We start from the raw sequence: 9763 nt of genomic DNA on the forward strand, positions 1-9763 counted from the left end.
TATATGTATTTATGCTTCTCGTTCACATAAATTAAAACTGTAATTGCTATTTCGTCGCGAGTACCTTCCAAATTGAAATATTTTCAAATAAATTAAATTCAAGTGCAGTTAATAAATTTAATTAATAACCATCAAAGTTCAAAAACTATAAAGGTAGGTAGGTGATTATAGTTTTCATGGAAAAAACAATTTATATATATTTTACCGTCGGGCTGTTTGATTAATAATATTCTGATATAGATACCGAAATAAATTTAACGACATGCCTGAAACGAATAACCGTGTACCTATGCTATATAATATAGTGTATTATAGTTACGATTTCTTGTGATAAACTAGCGGTCCCGAATTAATTACTCTCACAGTAATAATAATGATCGTGCGTAACATTCTATATGCGATTTTTAAACAAAACGACCGGAGTTAATTACCCGCTTATTAAAATATCACATGTATTCGTATAACCAAAAATCAATTTGAACATTTTTCAGGTAAGCCTAATTTCGAAAAAGGTCAATCCTAGGGGACCGGGAGAGGGGAAAAGAGAGAGAACAAAAGGACAGTGTTATTTTTTTTATTATTATTATTTTGTGAACATAGAAGGCAAAAGTTTATTGCTCAGCGCGCTTGGGAAGTAATTAAAAAAGGGTGCAAAGACATTGTGTACGATATATACACGAAAATGCCCAAGGGTTTTTAAACGAATTTACGATCTACTCCCCTTGACTTTTTTTTTCGACTTTATCTGCCTTGCCGGCGCGTCGCTGCCATGAATAAATTCCGTCGTAGATATTTAAACACTCAATTATTATTGTGAAAAAAAAAAAATTCGGTACCAGCATATTATCAGAGAATAGCACGATGTGGATACCTACCTATATACACGTCTTGTTTATACCGTTTATTTGATACAACTCTAACTCGAGTTTGGATATGACACGAATGTATGAATGTGAATCTTTTTCTCTGTCGAAACACGACGCATTTATATACATATAGTATATACCAATAATAATATTTAACGCAATTTGTGTTGCAAATGCTATTGGATAATTTTTGTCGAATGATATACTTACCGAATATTTGTGATAATAATAATGTAAATGTTTTAACATTTAAGCTATGTTGAACATAAAAAAAACTTTTTTTCATATAATAAGCGCGCTAAAATGTTTGTCCTTATCACAGCAATATCGTAATATGTATTATTGCTATAGTGTAACATTTGTCACATCTTATAGATAAATATTATACATTAATACCTACCTATTATCCTTAAGGAATATAAATCTTTCCTTGGTGATAACTAATATAGTAATAAGCTTACCCAATTCGCGTTACATTAGTGTTCGTGAGTGATAAGACGAAATATTTATATGAGAACTGTACTCGTCTTCGTATAAATAAATCTGTATATTGAAATAAATTACTATACCGGATAAAAAATAATTGCAAAAGTTCTGTCGTCTTTAGTAGAGATCAAACCATGACATTTAATTATCCATTGATTGGAATCGATACATTTTACATAAAAACAACTAAATTATTTTTATTTATTTATATATTTTATAACTCAACATCATAATATGTTACTTACATTTACAAGATGACATCTAATTACTTAAAAAAATAACTCGTGATAAGAAGAGGAGCTCTATTTCAAAAATTAATTAATTAATTAATTATTAATGATCATTATACTTGTCTAGTATTTACGCATGAAAAATGTAAAAAAAAAAAGTACGATTTTCCAAACTAACTGTCTATCGATACGTATACTATAGTTGACTTCGATGGATTTGGTGTATGGAAAGCTTCATATCAATTACGCCCATACGGGCCTACAAGTGGTTTAGAAATTTTTACGTATATTTAAACACGATTTGTTTTTTTCTTGTTAACCAAAAAGAAATCATTTATAACGAACAAATATTTCTCTCGTATTATCTAAAAATATGCATAGATTATATTATACTCACAAAATAGGGATTTATGACATCTCCTCGTTTGTGACAAATTTATAAGTACCTACGCGCATATGCGGCGACGATGGCGCTGATATTATCTGAAATACCTATAAACGATTTCTATACAGTATACCCCACCTCAACATAATATACCAGAATTTCATTAACTCCCTTTTTACTACTAATTATTAGAAAAATGTCGATACTCTCTTGAAGTCTTGAGACTTGGTAGTTCAAAACCCGAATTTTACCAATTTCAACCCCAAAGTATCTACACCCACCCCCACCCATCTACCCAACCACTTGAATGTACATTTTTCACAGTTTGACCATAGGACCACATCACTAACAATACACATTTCACTCGAACACCTCCACCACCATTTCCACATCGTCGTGATAAAATGACACCTCTGCGCGGCCATTGAAAAGCCCTCCTCCTCTTGTAGATTATTATAATATATATATATATAGCCACAGTGGCCTTCGGTGGCAGCCCTATACGGTCACGTAGTAGGTATAGTTCGGAGGTATCTCCTAATTGAATCACGTTGCTGAATGTCACGTAAACAAAACTGTAATAATATATACACTGGAGCGGCGGCTCTTCCTCCGCGACCGATATTAAAACCAATTTGATTTATCTAATGCATCGAACCGAGTGGGTGGGGTATAAGGTGAGAGTGATTGATGGTGTTGTAATTGGAACGAGAGGAAGCGTCGAGAGACGCGTTGATAGATACTGGGTTACGGCTGCCCTCGAGGGTTGGTGTGTGTAGGGTCGCGGTCGAGTGTGCAGCGGGGCACGACAACGATTTTCGGAATTTTTTCGGCGTGTGCGTGTGTGTACAGTTCTTCTCTATTGCTTTTTTTTTTCCGCGCCGGATGTAAACAATACATTGGCATTCTTGGGGCAAGTCTCTCGGGGACTGGACATTGGCACGAAATAAATGTTACGGAAACGAATGGCTACATGGACTATCAATAAGTCAAATGACTCGTGGGTCGGCGTGACATTGGGGTATCGGAGAGGGATGGAGTGGAACGGGAAAGAGAATAAAAAACGTCGAGCGCAGTATTCATCAGCGCACACGATAAATGTTCTTTCACTTTTTTCACTGTAGTGTATATATTATATAGAGATGAAAAAAAAAACACTAAACAAAACAAAAATGCCCGAATTGTTTTCGATACCATAAATAATCCTCGATCGGCGACGATCCAGTGGATGGTATGTATTTTGAGCGTCATCGTGCTGATGAGTTCGGATGGCCAGTGAAAATGTTTGAGTTAGGTACCGTATTACATTGTTCCGACAATGTTTTATCATTTTAAAACATGTATATACTTGTGTAATACGTGAACAAATATTTTATGAAATAGTCTTTTAGAAACGGACTATGCGCTTTTACAGCCAAGTATTAGGTATACGGATCAACTGAAATAAAATATAATCGAACATTTGTATATTGTGTTTACAAACATAATATTAAATATTATTTTGTTGGCAATATTATTACTAAAAAACTATTTAAAAAATAATGTAAACGGTTAAAAAAAACAATTAAAGGCTAAAGTATTCAATTGGTGTATATGTTGAGTTTTGTATTTAGATTATACTTAAATATGTCTTGGGGTGCATTGATTTTTCCATTAAGTAGAGACATAAAATTTTATATTTGCTAATTCGTTGTGAGCCATTCATTAGAGTATTAGATCGTTATTTGTAATTTATTTATCATTTTATAACACAAAAACATCGTAATATAAATACAATGAAAGTTTAAATAAATAATAATAATAGTAAATACTACGTTAATGTTTAAGCCGATTTCGAAATTCAATAATGAATTAAAAATAAATACAATACAAAGTTTAATGCAAAATATAAAAATTGTCTTAATTCGTGAATATACTTTAGTCATCATTTTTTAAAACAATTCGTTGATAAATAAGTAATGACTAAAATTGTAATATAATTATCGGTTAATGCATTTGTAACTTTTAAGATTAGACCATATATGAAAATAAAAAACGGTTTGAAAACATTTTTAATACAGTTTTACCTCACTAGTTTCAATTGTTATTTTGTCATCTCAAAATCGGCGTACACGATTTATTGATGTTTTCGTAGTTCCAATATTTTATAAAATCTGATAATCCCATTTTTGTGCCTACCAAATATTAAAAAAAAAAATGATTTATTATTTTTCAGAATAACTTTTTGAAACCTGTAGGTACATTATCTTTGGAATTATTCGTCTTTTCTATACCCAACGGTCAATCTGATTTGAATAAACTGTTTTGAATTTGATAGATTTCCTACAAAAAATTCCGACGTAAATCTAAAATCGTTCACCTGTTCTATATACAGCTGACCGAGCGAATGCATTTCTGCTTTTGTTTGTTACGATATTTACGGGAGTGTAGGCGTGTACTGAATACTAGTGTACAAATTATTACGCGCCAGACTAGGGCCGATAAAATAACTAAGAAATGTTTCTCCTTTCGCTGCCTCGGAAAATTAGCGCGCCCATAGGTTATGGTTCAGCGTACACGTTTTGGACCCGATGAGCCACACCCGTTGTAATTTTAGTCGTTTGGAATGTACGAAATTGTTTCGTAGGCAATAAAACCAGCCGACGAAGGGTAGTCGATGTTTAATTGGTTGCACTCGAACCGGGATTATGGAAAATTTAATAACATTTTTTGAGAAAACATTTAACGACCACCGTAGTCGTTGTACCATAGAATTTACGCATTCTAGCAACGGACTTTCAACACCCGAATGAACCCCAACATTGAGTGGCCATAAGAATCGTAAATCCAACCTCCATCTCTTCCCCCCTTACCAACCTGCCGCATATGAGTCTAAATAATGCACCACTCGAAATAATCGAATATGCAGTCCAAATAATATTTATTATATATGTATTGCAGACCTTTAACTAACGGCCGATTGACCGTCAACTTGAATAATGAATATCTACCACGATGATGTGCCGTTTCAGTTACATACTGCCGTGTCGTTGTTATAATGTTATAATATAGTGAAATTAGGCGATTGATAGAAAAAATGTAATAGAAAATTTCCAAACCATATATATATAGCAAATTTGAATTTTAAAACTATAATATTTTATTATGTCTTTGAATTTTTTTTTTTTAGACATCGAAGATAAATATTTTGACGATATACAAAATATATAATATAATATGTAGGTATTATACATTTTTACATTATTTTTTTTTAATCGGTTTATTTATCTCCTTTAAGGTGTTTACGAGACTACAAAATACATGTGATTACCTATTTGTTTTGGAAAATGGAGGATACAATAATATTATTACATTTCATCCTCACAATTGACCCATTGCCGTTGGCTGCAATTAAAATAGTATGGTCGTGCATAGAACCTTCAACTGCAGCACTGACGTCGTTTTCCACATAAACAGCAGAGTATAATATATCATACACAACAACTGAGAATAGTATGAACACTATTATAGTTCACGTGAATGTTTTACAATTCCACATAATTATCAAAGTTTTGGTAATTGCATTAATCAGAGCGACCTAGTCACCTAGAGATGTTTTCTTACGAAAACGCATAAGGAAATACCTTTATTATGACCTAAATATCACGAAAATTATTAAATCCAAGACATTTTTATCATTTTATAATAGTATGTTCAAATCTTAAATTCATTCTTAATCAACGAAATTTTGAACATAAAAACGATTGTCATGGTTGGCACTCGACATCACGGATAACGCGTCAATTGATGTAGGTTTTTGTTTTCGGTCGCTCGGCTGGTGTGTGCCGTGTGGTTAGGTTTAGGTGTAATAAAATTGTAATTTACAAGTTACGACATCCAACCCAAGTGACAATCTATGATTTATTTTTATAGGACTGGATTTTATGTACAAATTGTAAAACGAAATGATGATAAACTGGTGATTCGTCTTTCGATTCGTATAAAATGTACAAACATTATTTATAAAATTACATAATAATGTTTAAAAAAAATATATATCATCAAAATGCAATAACCCTAATAATGCTATAAATTTAATGTTGACACATTTTTAACTATCATATTTTTATTGTTTAATAAAACATTCAATTATTAAAAAAAAAAATCTTGGCTAGTTATTATATTGGTTTTATTAAAATTAATTATAAATTATTCTTATTCTTCTTAGACTATTCATTTTCGATATTTTTTCACATTTTATAGTTTTTTTTACTGATTTAAGTTGATACAACGGTCTTATATTTAAATAATAATTGATTATTGTTTTTTTTTTTTAAATAACTTTGTACCGGCGTCGTCGTACCGTTAGGTGTAGGTTGCCTTACACTACCTCTCGCGTTCCTAGTTCCACTTTAATGCTAATTATAAATGCTAATCTTTTTCTAAATCCGTCGAATTCTAAATTTGTTTAATTAGATTCTAATTCTAGAACCATATCTTTGTACATATATTCGATGGGAATTTAACGAAACTAATAAATTAACATTTGGAAATAGGGACTTTCTATTTTTATCTGTCAATCTTATCATTGCCGTTATCGAGTACTGTACACTTTCGCTTTTATTTGATTTTAATGTAATTAGCGTAGCAAAATACCAAAACGCATTAGATATATTATTTTACAATCGATTTTAATATAATAAACTGTTTGAGAGTTGAATTGGAAATGTTTGTTAATTAGTACGTTGAAATGAAGAAATCGCGTATCTCTTTAATCACAATTTATTTTAATTTTCATCCATTGACAAAATAAACAATTAGGATTTAATTTTTATTATTATATTTACACATATTAGAAATTAAAACATAATATCTTGTTATATTAATAATTATAAATTGTGTTAGGTGATGATAAGTTTGAATTAAATAAACAACACTTAAGTTAAAAATAATGTTTATTTACTGAGACAAGAAAAAATAGCCCGATAAGTAAAGTTGTTAGTGTAGAACAACTCCGCCGATCGATGCATAAATGTGGTCAAAGCATGTCTAATTCGTAAAAGAATCTACGACCCTTTAGGTGTAGTACCCACGAGCGTGTTATGGTACACAAGAAAATACCTAAAAATATCTATTTAGTGTTTACCATGAATCGTCATTACCAGTGGCGCAAATAAGGGGATGAGCCCCCTAAAGCATCCCTCCCCCCCAAAAAAAAAAATTACTCATAGGCCCCTCAAAAATTATATTATGTGTATTAATCTTAATAAAAATGTTTTACCTGTAATTAGATATTTTTTTCTTACACCAATAAAAAAATTTTTTTTATCAACTAAAATAATATTACAATAAACAATATTACTAATAGACTATTATAGTCGTTTTTTTTTCGATTTACGGCGTTTTTTCTTAGGACGGCTGTATAAACAATAGAAGTATAATACTAGTATTATATAATGTAGCAGGCGCGTAGCCAGGGGGGGTGTTACAGGTGTAATAACACCCCCCCCTCAGCCGTGGTATACTTAGTATTTTTTTTATCAAGATAAAGATGCATCATGTTATCAATTTTGTGTGTGTAATTTTTTCAATTAATTTTGAATAACACCCCCCCCCCCCCTTAGAAATTTCTAGCCACGTGCCTGTAATGTAGTATTATATAATATCATTAATAATGTCTAAATAACTGTATATACTCCGGCCCACGAGAGATCAGTACCGTCACGCGCATGCAGAATGACCAGCAGCGACGGCGCGGAACCTGATTTCCCCCACTATATGCCGCAATCGTCGCGTGCATGCGCGAAATCGGACACGTTTTGGTCGAATAGCGGTACTGATCTCTCGTGGGCCGGAGTATAGTTATAATCAAAACAATTACGATTATAAAAAAAATAGTAAGGTATTACCGATAAACGGATAAAAATAAAACGATAGCGACGGCGACGTCCGAGTGTCCGACAACTGACAAGTCTCGTAGGCCAAATATTGGGAAAAACAAGACCATTTAATAAATAGCTTCAAACGAATAGACCCATTCATTTCATTTATCATTACTTCATTGATCATTCCGCATTCGTGTTCGTATATCATGTTTGAGTTGACGTTTAATTTAGTACCTACTACCTATGTCGATTTAATTTCGTTTTTACTAAAGAAAAAATGTTCAGTGTTTTTAATATTAAAAAAAAAAATCTTGTGATCGACTAAATGTGCCGAAACATACGCCTTCGACTTCAAGTACAATTGCAGATGAAAACTATGAAGAAAAAGAAGAAAATACAACGGATAATAATATAATCTGTGGTGTGCATAATATAGATGATGAACTTGATTTGGGAAATTTAAGTACAGGACCTCGTCAACCATTAAAGGTAGGTAGATTTGTAATTACAATTTTTACGTAGGTAGATATATAAATATTATAAATAAGATTTTAAAATATGTTTCATAAGGAGTATCCTAATAAAAAAAATGGCAATCAAAATCGAGGATTTACATCTTATTATTTTAGTGAATTCAATTGGCTTGAATACAGTATAAAAAAAAGGTAGTGTTTTGTTTCCCATGCCGTATTTTTGCAACTGCTCGTCAAACGGAAGATACATTTACTGTAACAGGATTTAATAACTCGAAGAAAGTAAGTTGTAATTAAGCAAATAAGAAATAATACTACACATTTATAAATTTAAAATAATCACAAGTGACAAGTAAGAAAGTAAGAAACCTACCCATGTACCTATTTAAAACATAAAACTAAATTATGTATTAAAGAAATAAAATATATTAAAATTAAATTAGGTAATAATATTATTCAATAATTTGAAGAAAAATCGGATAATTGTATATTTCAATTTGTCTACCATAAATTAATTAAAATAAAATAATTTTCTTCATTATTTGAAATGTATGTTATTATCATTTACCCAATACCTACAATAATTATAATAATTTCAATATATTTTACATGATATTTTATCTAATCTACAGCTTTGTGCATCAAAAGATTCTAAGACAAAAAAATCAAAACTGAGTTTGCACGCTTCAACGATTAAACCACATTAATTGTATGTCAAGATGGTTAGAATATAAACGTTCTTTAAACCAAGGTAGTATCATCTCCAAATTATCAACAGCCAACAAGGAGCACATTGACAAAAACCGGCAGTATATTAAATGTTTAATTGACATAGTTATATTTCTTGGACGGTAAGGACTTCCATTTAGGGGTCATCGAGAATGGTTACAAACTTGTATGAATCAAGATAGATTTAGTAATTTAAGTATTTTGAATATAGAAAATGACATTAGTATCAATAATGAAGTCATTTAAATATTTTTGAAAAAACTGAAAGACGTATACAATTAATTTATATTTAATTACATTAAAATATATACCTACCTATTTATTTATATATTATGTTCAATTGTGTTACTTATTGAACTACAAATTATTATTATTATTATTATTATTATTTTTTTTTTTTTAAATGAAATTAATCGGTTTATTTATAAAATTATAAATTTGTATTACTATAATATTAATACTTATGTTATATATGTGTTCTATGTATGATACTTAACTACTTAAGTCAGAATTGAAGAAATACAGGTATCTTTAAAAATATGTACTAAATGTACATTTTACTAACATATTATTATTTTAAAAAAAATTTCTTGGGGCTTAAGCCCCCCTAAATATGTTTACTATTTGCGCCACTGATCATTACGAAATTTATAAAATAATAAAATATAGTACTAAAGTAAATATAATATTGAATTTATATTTTTAACGCCTACTAAACATGTTTTGTAAC

At 30.5% G+C, this 9763-nt stretch overlaps 1 long non-coding RNA gene across 1 annotated transcript; it reads left to right on the plus strand.

The window, feature by feature from the left end:
• Positions 1-8019: 8019 nt before the first annotated feature.
• On the plus strand, positions 8020-9317 carry LOC132918140 (uncharacterized). Its single transcript, XR_009660385.1, has 3 exons — positions 8020-8320; positions 8402-8586; positions 8937-9317. It is a non-coding gene; the product is annotated as an uncharacterized LOC132918140 (long non-coding RNA).
• Positions 9318-9763: the final 446 nt, after the last annotated feature.

Source organism: Rhopalosiphum padi, chromosome 1 (assembly GCF_020882245.1).
Source record: "Rhopalosiphum padi isolate XX-2018 chromosome 1, ASM2088224v1, whole genome shotgun sequence".
Lineage (NCBI taxonomy): Eukaryota > Metazoa > Arthropoda > Insecta > Hemiptera > Aphididae > Rhopalosiphum > Rhopalosiphum padi.